The sequence below is a fragment of the Ovis aries genome, chromosome X (genome assembly GCF_016772045.2).
Source record: "Ovis aries strain OAR_USU_Benz2616 breed Rambouillet chromosome X, ARS-UI_Ramb_v3.0, whole genome shotgun sequence".
Taxonomy (NCBI): domain Eukaryota; kingdom Metazoa; phylum Chordata; class Mammalia; order Artiodactyla; family Bovidae; genus Ovis; species Ovis aries.
The window spans coordinates 73,055,376-73,082,504 of NC_056080.1; positions in this window are offsets into that span (position 1 = coordinate 73,055,376).

A 27,129-nucleotide genomic window follows, 5' to 3' on the forward strand; every position below is an offset into this window, starting at 1 on the left:
GCATTGAAATGATCTTTCAATGAGTTGTGGGGAAGAAAGTGGTCTCCCCGTACTATTCCTCTGCTGTCTTAGGCTGTGGAAAATTCTTAAAGAAATGGGAATACAGGACCACCTTACCTGCCTCCTGAGAAACCTGTAAGTGGATCAAGAAGCAACAGTTAGAATTGGACATGGAACAAAGGACTGATTCCAAATTGGGGAAGGAGTACAATAAGACTGTATATTGTCACCCTGTTTATTTAACATATGCAGAGTACATCATGTGAAATGCCAGGCTGGATGAAGTACAATCTGGAATCAAGTTTGCCAGGAAAAATATCAATAACCTCAAATATGGAGATGACACCACCCTTATGGCAGAAAACAGAGGAACTAAAGAGCCTCCTGATGAAAGTGAAAGAGGAGAGTGAAAAATTTGGCTTGAATCTCAATATTCAAAACACTAAGGTCAGGACATCCAGTCCCATCACTTCATGGCAAATAGATGGGAAACAATGGAAACAGTGACAGGCTTTATTCTGGGGGGCTCCAAAATCACTGCACATTGTGATCACAGCCATGAAATTAAAAGACCCTTGCTCCTTGGAAGAAAAGCTCTGATACCCTATAGAGGATATTAAAAAGCTGAGACATTACTTTGCCAGTAAATGTCTGTATAGTGAAAGCTATGGTTTTTCCTTTAGTCATGGACAAATGTGAGTGCTGGACCATAAAGACGGCACTGATGAATTGATGCTTTTGAGCTATGGTGTTGGATAAAACCTTTGAGAGTCCCCTTGGACCGTGAGGAGATCAAATCAGTCAATCCTAAAGAAAAGCATCCCTAAATATGCACTGGAAGGACAGATGTTGAAGCTGAAGCTCCAATATTTTGGCTACTTGTTGCAAAGGGTGGAATCATTGGAAAAGATCTTGATGCTGGGAAAGATTGAAGGCAGGAGAAGGGGAAAACAGAGATAAGATGGTTGGATGGCGTCACCTACTCAATGGATGTGAATTTGAGCAAACTCCTAGAGATGGTGAATAACAGGGAATCTGACGTGTTGCAGTCCATGGGTCACAAAAAGTTACACACAAGGAGCAATTGAGCAATAACTAGAAAAATGTATGTGTCAGTCCCAGTCTTTCAACTTATCCCTCCCCTCTTACACCTAGTAACCTTAAGATTATTTTCTACATATGTAACTATTTTGGTATTGCAGATAAGTTCATTTGTAGCCTTTTTTAAGATACCACATATAAGCAATATCATATGGCATTCATGTTTGGCTAACTTACTTTACTTAACCTTCACATCTGTTAGTGAAAGTGAAAACTCGTTCAGTCATGTCCAACTCTTTGCAACTTTGTAGCCCACCAGGCTCCTCTTTCCATGGAATTTTTCAGGCAAGAATACAGGGTGGTTTGCCATTTCCTTCTCCATGGGATCTTCCCAACCCAGAAATTGAACCCAGGTCTCCTGCAGTGTAAGTCAATTTGTTACCACCTGAGCCACCAGGGAAGATCATCCAAATCTGTAGATCCATCCAAATTGCTACAAATGACATCCTTTGCGTTCTTTTTATAGCTGAATAAAATTCCATTATATATATATATATATAATCTTCTTTATCCATTCCTTTGTTGGTGGACATTTAGATTGTTTTCATGTCCTGATTATTGTGAATCATGTTACAATGAACATTGGAGAGCATGTTATCATTTTGAACTATTGTTTTCTTTGGATATAAGCCCAAGGATGGGATTACTGTATCATATAGTAGCTCTATTTTCAATATTTTAAGGGACATCAATAGTGTTCTCCATAGTGGTTATACCAGTTTGTATTCCCACCAACAGTGAAAGAGGGTACACTTTGGGAGATATGTGTGTGTGTGTGTGTGTGTGTGTGTGTTTTAATGTGAATATAATTACAGTGTTGTGTTAGTTTCTGCTGTACAACATCATGGATGAATCAACTATGTGCATATGTATATCCCCTCCTCTTGAGCCTCTTTCTGAACCCCCATTCCACTAATCTATGTCAGCACAGCACACCAAGCTGAGCCCCCTGTGTTATACAACAGCTTCCCACTAGCTATCTATTTTACACATGGTAGTATACACATGCCAATGCTAATCTGTCAGTTGTGCCTCCCTTACTTCCCCCCAACTGCTATGTCCACAAGTCTGTTCTCTATATCTGTGCCTCTATTCCTGCTCTGCAAGTACATTCATCTGTATCATTTTTCTAGATTCCATATTATAAGCACTCTTACAAACTCTTTGTTTTTCTCTTTCTGGTTTACTTCACTCTCTATGACAGGCTCTGCAATCACTTTATTTTTTTTTAATTTTATTTTTACTTTATTTTACCTTACAATACTGTATTGATTTTGCCATACATTGACATGAATCTAATCAACTCAATTTCATTTCTTATTATTGCTTGGTAATATACCATTGTATACATGTACCATATATTCTTTGTCCATTCATCTGTCCATGGATTTTTAGGCTGCTTCCATGTTCTGACTATTATAAATAGTGCTACAATGAATATTGGTTTCCATGTGTCCTTATAAGGTATGGTTTTCTAACGGTATACACCTAATAGTGGGATTGCTGGGTCATATGGCAGCTCTATGTTTAGTTTTTAAAGGAACTTCCATACTGTACTCCAAAATGGCTGGACCAGTTTACATTCCCACAGTGTAAGAGGGATCCCTTTTCTCCACATCTTCTCGAGTATGTATTGTTCGTAGATTTCTTGATGATGGCCATTCTTGTTGGTGTGAGGTGATACTTTGTTGTTTTTATTTGCAATTATCTAATAATCAGTGATATTTAACATCATTTCAAGTGTCTCTTGGCCATCGTATGTCTTATTTGGAGAAATATCTGTTTAGGTCTTAAACATTTTTTGACTGCATTATTTATTTTTGATATTAAGCTCCATAAGCTATTTGTATATTTTTAAGATTAATCCTTTGTCTTCTCTTGAATTGTTGGAAGAGGGTGTTTGCTATGTCCAGTGTGTTCTCTTGGGAAAACTCTATAAGCTTTTGCCCTGCTTCATTCTGTACTCAAATGTCAAATTTGCCTGCTACTCCAGGTATTTCTTGACTTCATATATTTTACATTCCAGTCCCCTATAACGAAAAGAACATCTTTTTTTGGGTGTTAGTTCTAGAAGGCCTTGTAGGTTTTCATAGAATCATTCAATGTCAGCTTATTCGGCGTTACTGGTCGGGACATAGACTTGAAGTAAAGTGATATTGAATGGTTTGCCTTGGAAACAAACTCAGTAGTGGCCACAGGACTGGAAAAGGTCAGTTTTCATTCCAGTCCCAAAGAAAGGCAATGCTAAAGAATGCTCAAACTACAACACAATTGTACTCATTTCACACGAAGTAATGCTCAAAATTCTCCAAGCAGGGATTCAACAGTATGTCAACCATGAACTTTCAGATGTTCAAGCTGGATTTAGAAAAAGCAGAGGAACAAGAGATCAATTTGCCAACATCCATTGGATCATGGAAAAAGCAAGAGAGTTCCAATAAAAAACATATACTTCTACTGTATCGACTGACAATGCCTTTGACTGGGTAGATCACAACAAACTGTGGAAAATTTTTAAAGAGATGGGAACGCCAGACCACATGACCTGCCTCCTGAGAAATCTGCATGCAGGTCAAGAAGCAACAGTGAGAACTGGACATGGAACAACAGCCTGGTTCCCAATCGGGAAAGGAGTATGTCAAGACTGTATATTGTCACTTTGCTTATTTAACATATGCAGAGTATATAATGAGAAATACTCGACTGGACGAAGCACAAGTTGGAATTAAGATTTCCTGGGGAAATATAGATAACCTCAGATATGCAGACGACACCATCCTTATTGCAGAAACCAAAGAACTAAAGAGCCTCTTGATGAAAATGAAAAGACAGTGACAAATTTGGCTTAAACTCAACATTCAGAAAATTGAGTTCATGGCATCTAGACCCATCACTTCATGGCAAATAGATGAGGAAACAGTGGAAACAATGATAGACTTTATTATTATTATTATTAGGCTCTGAAATCACTGAAGATGGTGACTGCAGCCATGAAATTAAAAGACACTTGCTCCTTGGAAGAAAAGTTTTGATCAATTTAGACAGCATGTTAAAAAGAAGAGATATTACTTTCCCAACAAAGGTCCATCTAGTCAAAGCTATGGTTTTTCCAGTAGTCATGTATGGATATGAAAGTTGGACTATAAAGAAAGCTGAACATCCAAGAAATGAAGTTTTTGAACTATAGTGTTGGAGAAGATTCTTGAGAGTCCCTTGGACTGCAAGAAGATCCAACCAGTCCAGCCTAAACAAAACCAGTACTGAATAGTCTTTGGAAGGACTGATGCTAAAACTGAAACTCCAATACTTAGACCACCTGATGGGAAGTACTGACTCATTAGAAATGACCCTGATGCTGGCAAAGATTGAAGGCAGGAGGAGAAAGGGATGACAGGGGATGAGATGGTTGGATGGCATCACCGACTCAATGAACATGAGTTTGAGTAAACTCTACGAGTTGGTGATGGACAGGGAAGCCTGGCATGCTGCAGTACATGGGGTCCCAAAGAGTAGAACATTGTTTGAAATGTTTCTCCCATTCTGAGCATTGCATTTTCATCTCATTATAGTTCATTTTGCTGTGCACAATTTTTAAGTTTATTTAGGTCACAGTTGTTTGTTTTTGTTTTATATTTATTATTATAGGAAATGGGTCCAGAAATACCTTGCTGTGATTTATGTAAAAAAAAAAAATTATTTCCTAAAATTTCCTCTAAGAATATTAAAGTGTCTGGTCTTACATTAATGTCTTTAACTTATTTTTAGTTTATTTTTGTGCGTGATGTTAGGCAGTGTTTTAATTTCATTCTTGTACATGAACCTGTCCAGATTTTCCAGCACCATTTATTATAGAGACTGGTTTTCCTCCAGTGTATATTCTTGACTCCTTTATCATAGATTAGTTGACCATAGGGGCAGGGGTTTATCACTGGACTTTCTTTTCTGTTCCAGTGGTTTACATTTCTGTTTTTGGGCCAGGACCATCCCGTTTTGATTACTTTAGCATTGTAGTATAGTTTGAAGTGTGGGAGCCTGATTTCCCCTGTTCTGTCTTCCTTTGTCAAGATTACTTTGGCTATTCAGAGCCTTCTCTGTTTCTATACAAATATTAAAAAAAAATATTCTACTTTTGTGAAGAATGCCACTGGCATTTAATAGTCATCACCCTAAAGATTGTGTAGATTGCTTTGGGTAGTATATTCATCTTTGCTACATTGGTTCTTCTAACCCAAGAAGAATGTTTTATGGGCACTAGAGAAAAAAGTGAATTCTGATACATTCAGGTGGAATACCCTGTAAATATCAAATATATTTATCTCATCTACTGTGTCATTTCAAGTTTGTGTTTTCTTATTTAATTTCTGTCTGGATGATCCATCCATTAGTGTACGTAGGGTAATGAAGTCCCCAAATAGTTTTTGTATTACTGTCAGTTTCTCATTTTATGGTTGTTAGCGTTTGCCTTATGTGTTAAGTTGCTCCTTAGTTTGGTGCATAAATATTTATAATTATTATATCTTCTTCTTGCTTGATTCCTTGATTATTATGTAGTGTTCTTTCTTATTTTTCATAAGTCTTTTAAAATCTATTGTATCTGATATGAGTTTTGTTACTCCAGTTTTCTTTTGATTTCCATTTGCATGGAATATCTTTTTCCATTCCATCACTTTCAGTCTGTATGTGCCTCTAGGTCTGAAGTGGGTCTCTTGTCGACAGCATATATAGGCGTCTTGTTTGTGTATTCATTCAGCCAGTCTGTGTTTTTTGGTTGGACCATTTAATACATTTACATTTAAGGTAATTATTGATATGTACTTGTGGCTAAAGAATCTGCCTGCAATGCGGGACACTTGACTTCAATCCCTGGGTTGGGAAGATCCCTGGAGAAGGAAAAGGGTACCCACTCCAGTATTCTGGCCTAGAGAATTCCATGGACTGTATAGTCCATGGGGTCACAAAGAGTCAGACATGACTGAGCAGCTTTCACTTTCTTTCACTTTTCATATGTTCCTAATGGTATTTTCTTAGTTATTTTGGGTTTGTTTTTGTGGATCTTTTCCTTTTTTTCTATTTTATGCCTAGGGGATTTCTTTTAGGTTTTATTACATAGCTTGTTTGCCTGTGATAAACTCTCTTAGCTTTTGCTTATGTATAAAACTTTTAATTTCTCTGTCAAATCTGAATTTGATCCTTGTTGGGTGAAGTAATCTCAGTAGTAGATTCTTCCTTTACATCTCTTTCAATGTTTCCTTCCACTCCCTTCTGGCCTGCAGAGTTTCTGTTGAATAATCAGCCAATAGCCCTATGAGGATTCACTTTTATATTATTTTCTGCTTTGCCCTTGTTACTTTTAATATTTTTATTTATATTTATTTTTATTACTTTGATTAATATTGTCTTGGTGTGTTTCTCTTAGGATTTATCCTATATAGGACTCTCTGCACTTCCTGTACTTGGGTAGCTATTTCCTTATCCATTTTAAGGATGTTTTTGACTCTAATCCCTTCAAATATTTTCTCCAACCCTTTCTTTTTATCTTCTTCTGGGATCCCTATAATTCAGATGTTTGTTCATTTAATACTGTCCCAGAGGTCTCTGTAATTGTTCTCCATTCTTTTCAGTCTTTTATCTTTATTCTGCTCCTCAGCAGTTTTTTCCATCATTCTATTTTCCAGCTCACTTATCTGTTTTTCTGTCCCACTTATTCTCCTATTGATTCCTTCTAGAATATTTTTAATTTAAGTTATTGTGCTGTTTCTCACTGCTTGTTTATTCTTAAGTTCTAGATGCTTATTAAACGTTTCTTGCATTTTCTCCATTCTGTTTTTACAGTTTGGAACTTTTTTTTACTCTCTTTACTCTGAATTATTTTTCAAATAGATTGCTTATTTCCTCTTCTGTAACATATTGATTTTTGTTATCTCATTTTTTTTTGATGGATAAGAATGAGTTTGTCTTACTAGTTATTTGGCCTGAAGTATCTAACAATGGAGTTTGCAGACAGTTGGGTAGCACCAGGTACTGGTGTTGAGATGTGGACCTCTGGAATACCTCATTCTATTAATATTCTCTGGGGGCTTATAGTCTCTGTTATTCCAGTGGTGTGGATTCAGCACTCCCACTACAGGGGCTGAAACCAGATCTGTGGCCAGTGAACTCTGGTCTCACAAACTGTAGGGTATGGAAAAAAAAAAAAAAAAAAAGAGAGAGAGAGAGAGGAACAGATCAATAACAAAGAATAAAAAAAAATAAAGTAAATTTACAAAACTAACTAAAACTTTGGAAAACATAATAAACTGAATGAAGCAAGCACTAGAAGGTAAAACTGAACTCCATTATCAAAGAAGAAATTATAATTAAAAGACTGCAGAACAATAACAAAGAAAATATAAAATATGCTCAGAAAACTAACATAAATAATATAAGCAAATAAGAATAAATAAGAAACAACCAATGATGGATAAAACCAAACTCCACTAGGAAAGAGGAAATCAACAGCAACAACAACAATAAAATACAACAGCTGTGGGGGATGGGGCTTAGGTGGAGAAGGGCTTAGGAGGCCCTGGGGTTTAGGCAAAGGTTTAGGTTGAAGTGAGTCTTAATTCAGGATCCACTTTGCAAGAAAAAATTCTAATTGGGATTGTGGGGTGGAAACAAGGCTCAGCTCAACCAAGGGGACCTATGGAGTTCCTCTAACATCAGGGTGAGGAGAATCAGGCCCAGGATCCCAGCAGTCTCTCGCAGTCCAAGTGGGAAAGGATCACCAGGTGGGTTCCCTGCTTTTGAAACCCCAAGAAATTTTTCCCTGACTACTCTGGCTCTTTCTCCTCTCACATCCACTTACACCCACAGGACCTATGCAAACAGAGAGGGCCCTTGAAGATGAAGAGGAACCTCTAGGGAGAGGGGATCCTGGATTGTTGAGGGGGCCCTGGAGGTCAGAGAGTATTCCCAGAGGGTGGAGGGGGCCACCAAAGACAGAGAGTCCAACCTGGGGTCTAAGGAGGCTCCTTGAGGCCAAGTGGGTGGGGGAACACCTGGAGGTTCCCAGCTCCTCTGATCCCTGAGAGCCCCTCTTCCTCCCGACCAATCTCCTATAGGCAAGTGTGTCTCTCCAGGTGGCTAAATTGCTCCCCTCTCATTTCCCAACGACCCCTCAGTCACACAGGTCCTGTGTGGCCTTTACTTCTCCTCCCTCCCCCGTTCTCTACTATATTCTACATGGTCATTTTGGAGTTCCTCCTATCTGCCTGAGTTTAGAAGGTCCCCCACCAGCATCTGGTGAGTATCCTAATTGTGGGGAGACATGGACTCCACGTCTTCCCTTCTAATCATCTTGGCTCTGAGACTTATTTTCATCTTTTAATGATGACTTTTTTTTTTTTCCTGATTCATTATGTTCCTTGGAATTTTCCATTGCTTCTTTCACATTTTTATATTTGTTTATGAAATCTAATTGATTTACAATGTGATAGTAGTTTCAAGTATACAATTTAGTGATTCAGTATTTTTACAGATTATCCTTTATCTAAAATATAAAATACTGGCTACACTCCATGCACTGTACAAATATATTATTGCGGCTTATTTACTTTATACATAGTAGTTTGTACCTGTTAATCTTCCAACTTGATGCTTTCACTTTTGCAATAGCAGATACTCCCTCAAATCTTTACTAGTTGTCTTCTCGTAGGATATATTACTTATTGGTCCTGTTTTGTTTTAGGTTTCCATGGACCTTATATCAATATACTTGTTCCTCTGCTCTTATGGTATTGGGTAGGTTAAAAAAAAATGGCTTGAGTATTGCTTAGCTGTCTTTAATTTGATTAAAAACAATTTTCTTATATTGCATTTTGACATCTGTCATATCAGAGTGAATTTTAAAAAATCAAAATTGGTGAATTTTTGTATAGCCATTATAATATTTGAGGTGGAATAAAAAATATACTTGGCATATACACTATTATTTCAAGAAATATTAAAAAGACATTTGAAACACATACACAAAAAGATTTGTGCAGTGTATGTAAAATGTCTTGTGACTGATTTAACATGTTGACAGTGGTTATGAGATTTTATACTTAAGATTTCTTGCTGAACAATTCTCCAAGGTTGGGTAAAGCAGTTGAAGTTGATAGCAATCCAATGGAGACATTAATTGAGAACAATCAATGTTATACCATGCAGGAGATGGTTGACATACACAAGATATCCAAATCAAGCACTGAAAATCATTTTAACCAGCTTATTTAGGTTATTCGCTTTGATGTTTGGGTTCCACATAAGTTAAGCAAAGAATAATTCTTCTTGACCATGTTTCTACACTTGATTCTCTACTTAAATGTAATTAAAAAGTTTGTTTTTAAAACAAATTATAATTGGCAATGTAAAGTGGATACTATACAATTATTTGGAATGGAAGAGATTGTGGGGCAAGTGAAATGAACAACTACAAATCAAACCAAAGGCCGGTCTTCATCTAAAGGAGGTAATGTTGTGTACATGGTATGATTGAAAGGGAGTCCTCTATTATGAGCTCCTTTTGGAAAACAAAACAAAACAAAAAACTAATTCCAGCAAGTATTGCTCTCAATTAGACCAATTGAAAGCAGTACTCAATTCAAAACATGGGAATTATTCAAAAGAAAATGCATGATTTTCCATCAGGTTAACACAAGACCCTGTGTTTCTTTGATGACTGGGTAAAAACTTTGACAGTTTCACTGTGAAGTTCTGTTTCATCCACTGTATTCAGCAGAAATTACACCTTCAGATTTCTATTTATTTCAGTCTTTATTTTTTAATTTATTTATTGTTAATTGAAGGATAATTGCTTTACATTATCGCTTTGATTTCTGCCATACATCAATATGAATTAGCCATAAGTATACACATGTCCCCACCCTCTTAAAACTCACTCCCACATCCCACCATTTCTCACCCCTCTAGATTGTTACATAGCCCCAATTTGAGTTCCTTGAGTCATACAGCAAATTTCCATTGACTATCTATTTTATATATGATAGTGAATATGCATCCATGCTACTCTTTCCATGTGTCCCATCCACTCCTCTTCCCCCATCCATGTCCATAAGTCTTTTCCCTATGTCTATGTCTCAATTAATGCCCTGCAAATAGGTTAATCAGTTACCATCTTTCTAGATTCTATATATATATATATATATATATATATATATATATATATATATAAACCTTGCTTTCCAATATTAATATTTGCTTTCCTCTTTCTGACTTACCTCATTCTGTATAATACAAAATTATTTTAGCAGAAAAAAAAATCAATTACCTGGAAGAATATAAAAGCACCTGGAGCAGTTCTTTGCTCAAAAAGATAAAGAGTTTTGCTGCTAAGTTGCTGCTAAGTCACTTCAGTCGTGTCCGACTCTGTGCAACCCCATAGACGGCAGCCCACAGGGCTCTCCCCTCCCTGGGCTTCTCCAGACAAGAATACTGGAGTGGGTTGCCATTTCCTTCTCCTATGCATGAAAGTGAAAAGTGAAAGTGAAGTCGTGTCCGACTCCTAGGGATCCCGTGGACTGCAGCCTACCAGGCTCCTCCATCCGTGGGACCTTCCCAGTAAGAGTACTGGAGTGGGTTGCCATTGCCTTCTCTGAGTTTTGGGAAGACATAATTATAAAGTTGCCTGAAAAATGGCAGAAGGTAGTGAAACAAAATAGTGAATACATGGTTTAATAAAGTTCTTGGTGAAAATGAAAAGTGTGTCTTTTATTAAAAAAAAAAAAAAACTGAAGGGACTTTTTGGTTAAATCAATAGGATTCTTAAGCTCTCATGTCTTATCTGGTTCTCACAACTCACCATGCTAGCTGCTGGAAATATCTCTTCATTTTCCAGAAATGACTTTAGAGTACAAGTTTCTGTTTTTTTTTCCCTTGCCCACAGATCCTGATCAATTTTCCTAGTAGCATTCAACTTATAAGAGCTTGCCCCTTGCTACCACACTTGAGAATGTGTAATGGGCAATACTCAAAGAGAGGGAGTAGGTGTGGTTTTACAACTCTGAACACTAGAGGTGTCTGACGGCCCAGTAGAGAGGTGTTCAGTTGAGATTTTACCAGAGGCTAGTGAATGAACTTCACACTGAAATACTGAGCACAGTCAACACAAATTATACTTTTAAATGTCCTCTGACGTTCAAATCTCTCTTTCCTAACCTCTTCCCTCCCCACAGTCATGAAGTTCCTCCCTCAGTATTTTGGATGCTTCTGAAGACAAGTGTGATTATATTTAGCAGTGTCCCACACAATGGAGGAAGTCCAGTAGTCATTCATTCTTCTCCTTCTGGATAAGTGGAGAAGTGGAAGAAGTCACTGGTGACAATTTCTGCCCCAAGCTCTGTTGCCTTTTGGATTGGAACAGTGCTGGCAAAGTTACTATTCCCCTCTTCAATGTGTCCACACTCCCCCCTTTTATTAATTTCCTTTTACTCCAGCAATAAGCTAGAATATCCGCTCAGAAGTGCTGGTTTTCTACAAAGTTTTCTCTTGTCCATGTTTTTTTCTCCAAGCCAGAATTCTCCAGGTTTTTCCTGGGTAACCATGAAGTTTGCTAGATAATGCTGGTTTTGCAGCCCATACCTAAGTCAGTTTTCCCCTTACTAAATGCAAAGGTAGGTGTGGTCCCTCCTAGTTCTCTTGGCATATGCTAATATATCCCACTATTCCTACAAAGGCACGTTTGTTTGTGGATTACTTTTTTTTTTTTTTTAAGGGGAAGTGAGTTCTAAATATAAGAATCTCGTATGCTGCCATGATTCTAATCTCACTCCTATCTGTTTGTTCTATCCATTGTTTAGAATGGAGTTTTGAAATATCCAACAAACATTGTAAGTATCAAAACTGTTATATTTGCTTTCTATATTTTGGAGCCCTGATTTATTTTATATATGTTTACAATTATTATACCTTTTTGGACGAACTGGTCTTTTATCAATGTACACTGTTCTTTATCACTTATAGTATTTTTTACATAAAGTTTATTTTGTCTTTTATTAATATAAACTTCCCAAGTTCTTTTGGTTAATATTTGCATGAAATTCCCTTTTACATGCTTTTACTTTTAATTTTATTTGTTTTTACAAGTAAAATTAAGCTCACTGCACACGTTTTGATTATGTGCTTTTCATCTTTCCTGCTGTTCTGTTCCATTTGATATGACAGTTTATTCCGTGTATTTTAGGGAAATTATTGATGAACAAAAATACTTTGGATATTTTGTTACTTTTTTCCTTTTTGTCTCATTGATTTTTCTCTGTCTTTTCTTCATGATTTCATTTTGTGTTTAGTTGAATTTTGCAATGACATATTTTATCCTCCTCTCTTTTTTCTTTTCCGTATATTCTGTGGATATTTTCTTTGACATTACCATCAGAATTATGTATAATATCTTAAAATTATAAAAGTCAATACCAACTTATGTTCAATCCTGTAAAAAATATATTTCTATAAAATCTTACCTCTGTTTTATGCTATTTTGCCATAATTACATAATTATATTAATATCTTATGTACACAGTGATAAATATTTATGTTTTATGTGCTTGCCATTTAAAAATCATAGAAAACCTAAAGATGAGTTGCAAATCAAAATCATAGTCCTTTGGTGTTATATTTGCCTGCATATTTAACTTTACAGGACATGTTTATATCTTCACATGACCAACTTAAGAAAGATTAAGATCTTCCTTCTTTTGTGAGCATGCAAGTTGCCTAGATTTAGTTTTCTGAATCCCCCCATTCACATAGATTCATTTAAGTGTCTTAATTTCCCACAAATTTTCATCCAGCTCTTCTTTAGATGTTATATGGTCTATTTTATTTTTCATCTGTAATATCTTTCTCCAGTTATTGGTGAGTCTGTACTCCTTGCTGTTTTTGCAAGCATTTTCAATGACTATTTCATTACTGAGATCTGAGTTAAGCAATTGTCCTTCAGTTTCAGGACTAAGCACAAAGAAAAGTCATCAAACTTCCTACTGTTTTCTAGGTGGCTTTTGTTGATTGAATATTTATTTAGCTTCTAGAAAGTTTTAATGTGCTCCAGTGCTTCAATAAGGATGCTTCGGACAGCTTCTGGTAATTACCTGACATTTCCATGAGTGACAAATAGATCAGAGCTTCTGTCTGACATTTTGTTGAAATTAATACCTGACCAACTGACTTTACACAAGTGTGTTAAAACCGTTCAGTGGGAAAACATTAACTTCTGTTCATTTATTCCATCATGTCCAACTATTTGCGACCCCATTGACTGCAGCAAGCCAGGACACCCTGTGTAACACCAACTTCCAGAGTTCAATCAAACTCATGTCCATTGAGTTAGTGATGCCATCCATCTATCTCATTCTCTGCCATCCCCATCTTCTCCCACCTTGAACCTTTCCAAGCATCAGGATTATTTCAAATGAGTCAGTTCTTCGCATAAGTTGACCAAAATATCAGACTTTCAGCTTCAGAATCAGACCTTCCAAAGAATATTCAGGACTGATTTCCTTTAGAATGGACTGGTTGGATCTCCTTGCAGCCCAAGGGACTCAAAAAGAGTCTTTCAACACCACAGTTCAAAAGCATAAATTCTTTGGCAATCAACTTTCTTTATAGTCCAACTATCACATCCATACATGACTACTGGAAAAACCATAACATTGACTAGATGGACCTTTGTTGGCAAAGCAATGTCTCTGCTTTTTAATATGCTGTCTAAGTTAGTTGTAACTTTTCCTCCAAGGAGTAAGTGTCCTTCAATTTCATGGCTGCAGTCACCATCTACAGTGATTTTGGAGCCCTCCACAAATAAATCTATCACTGCTTCCTCTGTTTCCCCGTCTATTTGCCATACAGTAATGGGGCCAGATGCCATGAACTTAGTTTGCTGAATGTTGAGTCTTAGGCCAGCTTTTTCACTCTCCTCTTTAAATTTAATCACAAGGCTCTATGGTCCTTCTTTACTTTCTGCCATAAGGGTAGTGTCATCTGCATAAGTGACATTATTGATATTTTCCCCAGCAATCTTGGTTCCAGCTTGTGGTTCATCCAGCACAGCATTTCTCATGATGTATTCTGAAAGTAAGTTAAATAAACAGAATAACAATATGCAGCCTTGACATAATCCTTTCCTGATTTGGAACCAGTCTGTTGTTTCATGTCCAGTTCTAACTACTGCTTCTTGACCTGCATGCACATTTCTCAGGAGCCAGGTGCAGTGGTCTGGTAGTCCCATCTCTTGAAGAATGTTCCACAGTTTGTCGTGATCCACATAGTTAAAGGCTTTGGCATAGTTAATAAAGCAGAAGTAGATGATTTTCTGGAACTCTTTTGCTTTTCCCATGATCCAGAAGATGTTGGCAAGTTGATCTCTGGTTCCTCTGCCTTTTCTAAAACTAGCTTGGACATTTGGAAAGTCATGGGTCACATACTGTTGAAGCCTTGCTTGGAGAATTTTGAGCATCACTTTTCTAGCATGTGAGATGAGTGCAATTATGTGGTAGTCTGAGCATTCTTTGCATTGCTTTTCTTTAGGATTGGAATGAAAATTGACCTTTTCTAGTCCTATGGCCACTGCTGAGTTTTCCAAATTCGCTGGACTATTGAGTGCAAGACTTTCACAGCATCATCTTTTAGGATTTGAAATAGCTCAACTGGAATTCGATCACCTCCACTAGATTTGGTTGTTTTGGTATTTCCTAAGGCCCACTTGACATCATATTCCAGGATGTCTGGCTCTAGGTAAGTGATCACACCATCACGGTTATCTGGGTCATGAAGATCTTTTTTGTACAGTTCCCCCTCAGTTCAGCTCTGTTCAGTCACTCAGTTGTGTGCGACTCTTTGCAAACCCATGAATTGCAGCATGCCAGGCCTCCCTGTCGATCACCAACTCCCAGAGTTCACTCAAATTCACGTCCATCAAGTTGGTGATGCCATCCAGCCATTTCATCCTCTGCTGTCCCCTTCTCCTCCTGCCGCCAATCCCTCTCAGCGTGAGAGTCTTCCAATGAGTCAAGTCTTCGCACGAAGTGGCCAAAGTACTGGAGTTTCAGCTAGAGCATCATTCCTTCCAAAGAAATCCCAGGGCTAATCTCTTTTAGAATGGACTGGTTGGATCTCCTTGCAGTCCAAGGGACTCTCAAGAGTCTTCTCCAACACCACAGTTCAAAAGCATCAATTCTTTGGCTCTCAGCTTTCTTCACGGTCCAACTCTCAAATCCATACATAACCAATGGAAAAACCATAGCCTTGACTAGGTAGAACTTTGTTGGCAAAGTAATGTCTCTGCTTTTTAATATGCTATCTAGGTTAGTCATAACTTTTCTTCCAAGGAGTAAGTGTCTTTTAATTTCATGGCTGCAGTCACCATCTGCAGTGATTTTGGAGCCCCCAAAATAAAGTCAGATAGTGTTTCCACTGTTTTCCCATCTATTTCCAATGAAGTGGTGGAACCAGATGCCATGATCTTCGTTTTCTGAATGTTGAGTTTTCAGCCAACGTTTTCACTCTCCTCTTCACTTTCATCAAGAGGTTTTTTAGTTCCTCTTCACTTTCTGCCATAAGCGTGGTGGCATCTGCATATCTGAGGTTACTGATATTTCTCTCGACAATCTTGATACCAGCTTGTGCTCCATACCAGCTTTTCTCATGTTATACTCAGCATATAAGTTAAATAAGCAAGGGAACCATATACAGCCTTGATGTATTCCTTTTCCTATTTGGAACCAGTCTGTTTTTCCATGTCCAGTTCTAACTGTTGCTTCTTGACCTGCATATAGGTTTCTCAAGAGGCAGGTCAGGTAGTCTGATATTCCCATCTCTTTCAGAATTTTCCACAGTTTATTGTGATCCACACTGTCAAAGGCCTTGACATAGTCAATAAAGCAGAAATAGATGATTTTCTGGAACTCTCTTGCCTTTTGAATGTTCCAGAGGATGGTGACAAGTTGATCTCGTGTTCCTCTGCCTTTTCTAAAACCAGCTTGGACATCTGGAAGTTCACGGTTCATGTATTGCTGAAGCCTGGCTTGGAGAATTTTGAGCATTATTTTACGAGTGTGTGAGATGAGTGCAATTGTGCAGTAGTTTGAGCATTGTTTGGCATTGTCATTCTTTGATATTGGAATGAAAACTGACCTTTTCCAGTCTTATGGCCAATGTTGAGTTTACTATATTGACTGGCATATTGAGTGCAGCACTTTCACAGCATCATCTCTCAGGATTTGAATTAGCTCCACTGGAATTCCATCACCTCCATTAGCTTTGTTCATAGGGATGCTTTCTAAGGCCCACGTTACTTCACATTCCAGGATGTCTGGCTTTAGGTGTGTGATCATACCATCGTAATTATCTGGGTCATGAAGATCTTTTTTGTACAGTTCTTCTGTGTATTCTTGCCACCTCTTCTTAATATCTTCTGCTTCTATTAGGTCCATACCATTTCTGTCCTTTATCGATCCCATCCTTGCCTAAAATATTCCCTTGGTATATCTAATATTCTTGAAGAGATCTCTAGTCTTTCTAATTCTGTTTTTTTCCTCTATTTCACTGCATTGATTACTGAGGAAAGCTTTCTTTTCTCTTCTTGCTATTCTGTGGAACTCTGTACTCAGATACTTATATCTTTCCTTTTCTCCTTTGCTTTTTGCCTCTCTTCTTTTCACAGTTATTTGTAAGGCCTCCCCAGACAGCCATTTTGCTTTTTTCTTTTTTTTTTCATTTCTTTTTTTTGGTGATGGTCTTGATCCCTGTCTCCTGTACAATGTCATGAACCTCTGTCCATAGTTCTTCAGGCACTCTATCAGATCTAATCCCTTGAATCTATTTCTCGCTTCCACTGTATAATCATAAGGAATTTGATTGAGGTCATACCTGCATGGTCTAGTGGTTTTCCCCACTTTCTTCAATTTAAATCTGAATTAGGCAATAAAGAGTTCATGATCTGAGCCGTAGTCAGCTCCCGGTCTTGTTTCTCTGACTGTATAGAGCTTCCCCATCTTTGGCTACAAAGAATATAATCAATCTGATTTCGATGTTGACCATCTGGTGATATCCATATGTACAGTCTTCTCTTGTGTTGTTGGAAGAGGGTGTTTGCTATGACCACTGCCTTCTCTTTGCAAAACTCTATTAGCCTTTGCCCTGCTTCATTCCATATTCCAAGGCCAAATTTGCCTGTTACTCCTTGTGTTTCTTGACTTCCTACTTTTTCATTCCAGTCCCCTATAATGAGAATGACATCGTTTTTGGGTGTTAGTTCTAAAAGGTCTTGTAGTTCTTCATAGAAACGTTCAACTTCAACTTCTTTACATTACTGGTATGGGCATAGACTTGGATTACTGTGATATTGAATTATTTGCCTTGGAAATGAACAGAGATCATTGTTTCACTTTTGAGATTGCATCCAAATACTGCATTTCAGGCTCTTGTTTACCATGATGGCTACTCCATTTCTTCTAAGTGATTCCTGCCCACAGTAGTAGATACAATGGTCATCTGAGTTAAGTTCACCCATTCCAGTCCATTTTATTTCGCTGATTGCTAGAATGTCCATGTTCACTCTTGCCATTTCCTGTTTGATCACTTCAAATTTGCCTTGATTCACGGACCTGACATTCCAGGTTCCTATGCAATATTGCTCTTTACAGCATCGGACCTTGCTTCTATCACCAGTCACATCCACAGCTGGGTATTGTTTTTGCTTTGGCTCCATCCCTTCATTCCTTCTGGAGTTATTTCTCCACTGATCTCCAGTAGCATATTGGGCACCTACTGACCTGGGGAGTTCTTCTTTCAGTATCCTATCATTTTGCCTATTCACACTGTTCATGGGTTTCTCAAGGAAAGAATATTGAAGTGATTTGCCATTCCCTTCTCCAGTGGGCCTGATTCTCTCAGATCTCTCCACCATGATCCAACCATCCTGCATGGGCCCACAGGGCATGGCTTGGTTTCATTGAGTTAGACAAGGCTGTGGTCCTAGTGTGATTAGATTGATTAGTTTTCTGTGAGTATGGTTTCAGTGTGTTTGCCCTTGATGCCCTCTTGCAACACCTACTGTCTTACTTGTGTTTCTCTTACCTTGGCCACAAGGTATCTCTTCTCAGCTACTCCAGCAAAGCTCAGCTGCTGCTCCTTACCTTGGATGAGGGGAATCTCTTCCCCCCTACCCCTCCTGACCTTGAATGTGGAGTATCTCCTCTTGGCCCTCCTGCGCCCACACAGCCATCTCTCCTTGGACATGGGGTTGCTCCTCTTGGCCGGTGCCCCTGACCTCGGAGATGGGGTAGCTCCTCTTGGAGTTTCCCCCTCAGTCTCTCCCATCAGGAAGCTATCATAAGCCTCTTATACTTCTCCATCAGTGGGCAGACAGTCTGAAAATCACAATGACAGAAAACTAACCAATTTTATCTCATGGACCACAGCCTTGTCTAACTCAGTGAAACTATGAGACATGCCATGTAGGGCCACCAAACACAGACGGGTCATGGTGGAGAGTTCTGATAAAATGGTGACCACTGGAGAAAGGAATGGCAAACCACTTCAGTATTCTTGCCTGGAGAACCACATGAACAGTGTGAAAAGGCAAAAAAAATAAATAGAACCCTGAAAGATGAACTCCCCAGGTTGGTAGGTGCCCGATATTCTGGTGGAGATTAATGAAGAAGTAACTCCAGAAAGGGAGAGGGAGAGGGTGGGATGATTTGGGAGAATGGCATTCTAACATGTATCCTATCACGTAAGAATTGAATTGCCAGTCTATGTCTGACACAGGATACAGCATGCTTGGGGCTGATGCATGGGGATGACCCAGAGAGATGTTATGGGGAGGGAGGTGGGAGGGGGGTTCATGTTTGGGAACGCATGTAAGAATTAAAGATTTTAAAATTATTTTTAAAAAATTTAAAAAAATAATAAAATAAAATTTAAAAAAAAAAAAAAAAAGAATGAAGAGATGGAGCCAAAGCAAAAACAACACACCATTGTGGATGCGACTGGTAATGGATGCAAATACAATGTTCTAAAGAGCAAGATTGCAAAGGAACCTGGAATATTAGGTCCACAAATCTAGGCAAATTGGACGTGGTCATACAGGCTTTGGCAAGTAAGAATGTCGATGTTTTAGGAATCAGCAAACTAAAATGGACTGGAATGGGTGAATTTAACTCAGATGACCTTTATATCTACTACTGTTGGCAAGAATCCATTAGAAATGGAGTAGCCATCACAGTCAACAAAAGAGGGAGAGAATGCAGTACTTGGGGGGAAATTAGCCTCTTCAAAAAGTAGGGCTGACAAGAGGTCGAAATAGAGCTATATCCATTATCTTAATGGTGTAACACCGTGTCTCTCATCTCTAGAGTTAGGATATGAGTGTACCTGATAAGGAAAAAAAAAATCAGAAGACCCGATTTTGCGGGGTTAAATCTGTATCTGAGCACGGAGTTTAAGTGAGACTCAAATTTAGATTGTTCGCTAATTCTGCTGCGCACGGGAGGATCCCTGGGATCCCACCTGATTTTGAGTCCCTAACCCAGTGGCTGGAAGAACCATTGCCCAGAGCATCCTTTCTTGGAAGTGTCTGAGCTGCCAAAGCGGACAACAGGCTTTACACCGGGTACCATGGGGGTCACAAGCACGTGTCAGTCTGGTTGATTTGCTTCTGCCTCCTGCTAAGGAGCTGGTTCTGAGCTCGCACCTGGCTGGTGCCTGCTTCTTGGCCAGCTCCTTAGTCTAGCAGGGTCTCCTGGCTCCACTTACCTTGGTCTTTAATGAGTGGTGAAGTTTCTTGCTACCTTCTACCACCTTTCCACGTCTCTGGAAATCCTTCCCACCAATGAAAGCCTTCGGTCCTGGCATTGGCCTTCCACCTAGACCGGCTTTGCCCTCTCTCTGCCATCCTCAGTCCTCCAGAGACCACACTGCCTGTCGCAAAGAAAACCACCACCTCGGGCCTGCCAGCCGTCAACTCAGCAAACCGGGCCAGCTGCCTGCTGCTCACGACTCCCAGGTCCAGACCAAACAGGATCAACAGCCCACAGGGGTGACTCAGTCTCTTACCCCAGGAGCCAAAGCAACACGAGACAGTTGGTCAAGCATCGTTGGGTCCGATTCTGAGAGTAGGTTTCGTCTTTCAGGTGACCCTCGACTACCTCAGGTTTGAAGGCCCTAAATTAAGCTGATTGCTACTCACGGGGACAGACCGAGGAGGGTTCGGAGAAATCCTGGTGATAACGCACTTGTCTCAAACTTGCAACAAACTCTTCCACGTTTCGGTTTGCAGGGGTGGGGTTGGGTTTGTTTTTCTTCTGTTTTTAAACTTTTTCCCCCAGTTTTCCATTAGAATAGTTCCTACAAATGAATTTCATTTTTCACTGAGTGCCTACCTTCCCAGGGCAGGTAGCCACTGGCTTTGTTTCCTTCCAGCAGTACTTTTATTATGGGTATTAAGACTTTTCTTTGTATAATACATTGCATCTGTGTTTTCAATTTTTCAATAAATACTTCAACCTGGAAAAAAAAAAAAAAAAAGTAGTGTCAGGCACTGGTGGTATATTTGTGAGCATAGCTGCTTTCCAAAACACTGTGTCAGGTCAACTAGATATAAACTTGAAAATAATAAATTGGCTCTCTAGCTTACATTGTAAGTTAACTCAAAATGTATCTGTGAATTAAACGTAGGAAATAAATCATAAAACTGCTAAGTAAATATAAGGATAAATCTTCATGAATTTGTGTAGGAAATGAATTCTTAGATATAACATCAAAGCATAAACAATAAAATTTAGAACAGATATACAGATTCATCAAATTTAAGTGTTTTTTTTTTGGTTTGTTTGTTTTTTGTTTGTTTGTTTTTTGGCATGGAGAGCATTATTATGAAAACAAGAAGGGAATTCCCTAGTAATCCAATAGATAAGATGCTGCACTTTTACTGGGCATAAGTTAACTCTCTGGTGGGGGAACTTAGATCCCATAAGCCATGTTTTGTGGCCAAAAATATAAAATAAAAATGTTTAAAAACGAAAAAGGAGATAATTTATAGATTGAATAAAAATATTTTCACATTGTTATCTGATAATGATTTAATTTTTGAATGTCTAAATAACTTACAGCTCAACTGAAATGATAAACAGCATTTTCAAGTTATGAGAAAATGACTTGAATAAACATTTCTATAAAGAAAGCATACAAATGATCAGCATACACTTTGAAAAATACTCAACATCATTTGTTATTAGGAAAATCAAAATCACAATTAGATATTATTTCATACCAATTAAGTTGTCTATACTTTAAAAAAATAAAAGAACAAATGTTGATGAGAATGGAGAAATTGGAACCCTCATACATTGCTTTTGTGAATATAAAATGGTGTGGTCACTGTGGAAAATGATTCGATGGCTTCTCAAAAAGTTAAACATTATAAAACCCAGGACTTATATTCCTAGGTATATGCCCCACAGAATTAAAGACTGTCTCAAACATTGCAGCATTATTCACAATGGCCAAATTGTGGAAAGAACCCAACTGTTCATCAAGAAAAGAATAGATAAATAAAAAGGGGATGTATACCTAATGTTATGGAATATTATTTGGCTATAAAAAGAAATCAAATTCCTATACATGTTACGATGTGGATAAACCTTGGAAACACCATGGTAAGAGAAATAACCAAGACATGAAAGAAAACAACATTGCATGATTCCATTTATATGAAATATTTATATTAAATCCATAGAGACAGAGTGTTGATTTGATATTACCAGGAGCTAGGAAAAGAGGGAAATGAAAGCCTATTTGTTAATAGGTACAAAATTTCTATTTAGGATGATGCAAGTAATTTATTTATTTGTGATGACTGTAATTAATGTCACTAAATTTTATGCTGAAAATGACTAAAAAGATGTGGTATATTTTACATATTTTAGTATGATAAAAATTCTACTGTCAGCATTTATTCTTTTACTCTTCTGTTTCCTTTTTATTTCATCTTTCTTACCATAATCCAATCTAACTTTGCACATGCATTCTTAATGATAATATCTGCTTTGCTGATTAAATAATTTCAAATAAATAAATAAAGCAATAAATAAGAAAGACCTTTGATCATTATGCTCTCTAAATGCAAATTGCCAACATTTAAAATAATAAAAACAGATAAAACCACAATTCAAGGTATAATAGAAGTTTCATTTTTATCTCCATTCATCCATTCAGTAATTCTTTTCCTATTGGTCTCTATTCTGGACACTTTGCTGCTGCTGCTGCTAAGTCGCTTCAGTCGTGTCCGATTCTGTTCAACCCCATAGACGGCAGCCCACCAGGCCCCCCGTCCCTGGAATTCTCCAGGCAAGAACACTGGAGTGGGTTGCCACTTCCTCCTCCAATGCATGAAAGGAAAAGTGAAAGTGAAGTCGCTCAGTTATGTCCGACTCTTAGCGACCCCATGGATTGCAGCCTACCAGGCTCCTCCGTCCATGGGATTTTCCAGGCAAGAGTACTGGAGTGGGTTCCCATTGGACAATTTGGGATCATGCAAAAGAGATAGAAAGTTAAATCCTGTGTTTTGAAAAGCTTTTGAAAATCAGTTAGCTACAAGTAATTTCATAGTTATATAGGTTATTTAATTAATGCTTTTTTAATTTCTAAAATTTACTTATTTTTAATTGGAGGATAATTGTTTTACAATATTATGTTCATTTCTGCCATAAATCAACATAATCCAGCCATAGATATACATATGTTCTCTATTTCTTGAACTTCCCTTGCACCTCCCACAGCATTTGACCCCCTAAGTGGTCTCAGAGCACCGAACTTGAGCTCCGTGCATCATACAGCAAATTCCCATTGGATATCTAATTTTACACAAGTAATGCATATGTTTCAATGCTATTTTCTAAATTTGTCCAACCCTCTCCTTCCCTCAGTGTGTCCATAAGTCTTTTCTCTATGCCTGCATCTTCGTTGCTGCCCTGCAAATAGCTTCATCAGTACCATCTTCCTAGATTCCATATATATGCATTAATATACAATGTTTGTTTTTCCTTTCCAACATATTTCACTTGTATAATAGGCTCTAGGTTCATCCACCTCTTTTGAAATAACTCAAAAGTGCTTTTTTATGGCTGAGTAATAATCCATTGTATATATGAACCACAATTTCTTTATCCATTCATCTGTCAATGGACATCTAGGTTGCTTCCATGGCCTACCTATTGTAAATAGTGCTGCAAGGAACATCGAAATATATGTGTCTTTTTCAAATATAGTTTCCTCAGCGTATATGCTTAGAAGTGAAATTTTTGGGTCATATGGTAGTTGATTACAAGATGGTAGTGTAGAAGGACATGTGCTCATCCTTTCTAGAGAGAACTCCAGAATTACAACTCACTGGTGAACGACTGTTGACAGGAAAATGTTGGATCCTATCAAATAAAGATACTCCCTGCCCAAGGGCAAAGGAGAAGCTCAAGCAAGATGCTAGGAGGGGCAAAGTCACATTTAGAATCAAACTCCCTGACCTTTAGAAATGCTTGGAGGGCTCAAACAAACCTTGTGTGTGCCAAGACCCAGACATCCCACAGAGACTGAACCAAAACTGTGCTTGAGTGTCTCCAATGGAAGTATAGCTCATCAGTGGCTGGGTATGGCAAAAGCTCTCTTGGAGGAGGTCACCATTGACCACACCATAGGGATTGGGGAAACAAAATTTTGGAGGGCACAAACAAAACCCTGTGTGACCCATCACCCAGAAGAAAGGAGCACTAACCCCACAAGAGACTGACCCAGAATTGCCCGTGAGTGTCCAGGAGTCTCTGGTGGAGGCAGGGGTTGACGGTGGCCTGCTGCAGTGTCAGGGGCACTGAGTGTTGCAGTGCCTGCATGTGACCTTTTGAAGGAGGTCAAAAGCCATTATCTTCATTACTTTCACCATAGTTTGGCCTCAGGTGAAACAACAGGGAAGGAACACAGCTCCACTCATTAACAGAACATTGGATTAAAGATTTACTGAGCACGATGCAACAGAACAAAACACAATTTCCCAACAGTCAGTCTCTCCCATCAAGAAGCTCCAAGAAGCCTTTATCCTTATCCATCAGATGGCAGACAGAATGAAAACTACAATCACAGAAAACTAATCAAACTGATTACATGGACCACAGCCTTCTTTAAATCAAAGAAACTATGAGGCATGCCATGTAGGGCCACCAAAGATGGATGGGTCATGATAGAGAGCTCTGACAAAACGTGGTCCACTGGAGAAGGGGATGGCAAGCCACTTCAGTATTCTTGTCTTGAGATCCCTATGAACAGTATGAAAAAGCAAAACTATAGGACCCTGAAAGAAGAACTCCCCAGGTCGGTAGGTGCCCAATATGTTGATGGAGATCGATGGAGAAATAACTCCAAAAAGAATGAAGAGATGGGGCCAAAGATAAACTACACCCCATTGTGGATGTGACTGGTGATGTAATCCAAGTATGATGTTTTAAAGAGTAACATTGTATAGGAACCTGGAATGTTAGGTCCATGAATCAAGGTAAACTGGAAGTGGTCAAACAGGAGATGACAAGTGTGAATATCAACACTTTAGGAATCAGCGAACTAAAATGGACTGAAATGGGTGAATTTAAATAAGGTGACATATCTACTACTTTGGGCAAGAATCCATTAGAAGAAATGGAGTAGCCATCATAGTTAAGAAAAGAGTCTGAAATGCAGTCAGTCAGTTCAACCGCTCAGTCATGCCTGACTCTTTGCAACCCCATGAACCACAGCTATCCAGGCCTCCCTGTCCATCACCAACTCCCAGAGTTTACCCAAACTCATGTCCGTTGAGTCGGTGGTGCCATCCAACCATCTCATCCTTTGTCGTCCCCTTCTCCTCTTGCCTTCGATTTTTTCCAGCATCAGGGTCTTTTCAAATGGGTCAGCTCTTCCTATCAGGTATTTCAGCTTCAATATCAGTCCTTCTAATGAATGCCCAGAACTGATCGCCTGTAGGATGGACTGATTGTACCTTCTTGCAGTTCAAGGGATTCTCAAGATAATATCATATGTGGAACGAATCGCAAGTCCAGGTTTGATGCTTATTATGGGATGACCCAGAAGGATGATATGGGAAGGGAGGTGGAGGGGGGTTCAGGATGGGGAACACATGCATGCTCGTGGTGGATTCATGTAGATGTATGGCAAAACCAACACAATATTGTAAAGCAATTAGCCTCCAATTAAAATAAATAAATTTATATTAAAAAAGACTCTTCTTCAACACCACAGTTCAAAAGCATCAATTGTCCAACACTCAGTTTTTGTTTTGTTTTGTTTTGTTTTTTTTATAGTCCAACTCTTACATCCATACATGCCTACTAAAAACCATAGCCTTGACCAGACGGACCTTTGTTAGCAAAGTAATATCTCTGCTTTTTAATATCCTGTCTAGGTTAGTCATAATTTTCCTTTCAAAGAGTAAGCGTCTTTTAATTTCATGACTGCAATCACCATCTGCAGTGATTTGGGATCCCAAAAAACTAAAGTCAGCCACTGTTTCCCCATCTATTGGCCATGAACTGATGAGACTGGATGCCATGATCTTAGTTTTCTGAATGTTGAGCTTTAAGCCAACTTTTTTACTCTCCTCTTTCACTTTCATCAAGAGACTCTTTAGTTCTTCACTTTCTGCCATAAGGGTGGTGTCATCTGCATATATGAGGTTATTGATATTTCTCCTGCCAATCTTGATTCCAGCCTGTCCTTCATCCAGCCCAGTGTTTCTCATGATATACTGTACATGTAAGTTAAACAACCAGGGTGACAATATACATCCTTGATGTACTCCTTTTCCGATTTGGAACCAGTCTGTTGTTCCATGTTCAGTTCTAACTGTTGCTTCCTGGCCTGCATATAGGTTTCTCAAGAGGCAGGTCAGGCGGTCTGGTATTCCCATCTCTTGAAGAATTTCCCAGTTTCTTGTGATCTACACAGTCAGAGGCTTTGGAATAGTCAATAAAGCAGAAATAGATCTTATCCTGGAACTGTCTTGCTTTTTTGATGATCCAGCAGATGTTGGCAATTTGATCTCTGGTTCTTCTGCCAGAAACTAGCTTGAGCATCTACAAGTTCATGGCTCATATATTGTTGAAGCCTGGCTTGGATAATTTTGAGCCTTATGTTACTTGCGTGTGAGACGAGTGCAATTGTGCAGTAGTTTGAGCATTCTTTGGCATTATCTTTCTTTGGGATTGGAATGAAAACTGACGTTTTCCAGTTCTGTGGCCACTCCTGAGTTTTCCAAATTTGCTGGCATATTGAGTGCAGCACTTTCACAGCATCATCTTTTAGGATTTGAAACAGCTCAACTGGAATTCCATCACCTCCACTAGCTTTGTTCATAGTGATGCTTTCTAAGGCCCACTTGACTTCACATTCCAGGATGTCTGGCTCTAGGTGAGTGATCACATCATCGTGATTATCTGGGTCTTGAAGCTCTTTTTTGTACAGTTCTCTTGTGTATTCTTGCCACCTCTTCTTAATATCTTCTGCTTCTGTTAGATCCATACAATTTCTGTCCTTCACTGAGCCCATCATTGCATGAAATGGTCCCTTAGTATCTCTAATTTTCTTGAAGAGATCTCTAGTCTTCCCATTCTATTGTTTTCCTCTATTTCTTTGCATTGTTTGCTGAGGATGGCTTTCCTATCTCTCCTTGCTATTCTTTGGAACTCTGCATTCAAATGTGTGTATCTTTCCTTTTCTCCTTTGCTTTTCACTTCCCTTCTTTTCACAGCTATTTGTAAGGCCTCCTCAGACAGACATCATTGCTGTTTTGCCTTTCTATTTCTTAGAGATGGTCTTGATCCCTGTCTCCTATACAAAGTCACGAATCTCTGTCCATAGTTCATCGGGCACTCTGTCTATCAGATCTAGTCACTTGAATCTATTTCTCACTTCCACTGTATAATCGTAGTTAATACAAGAGTCTGAAATGCAGTG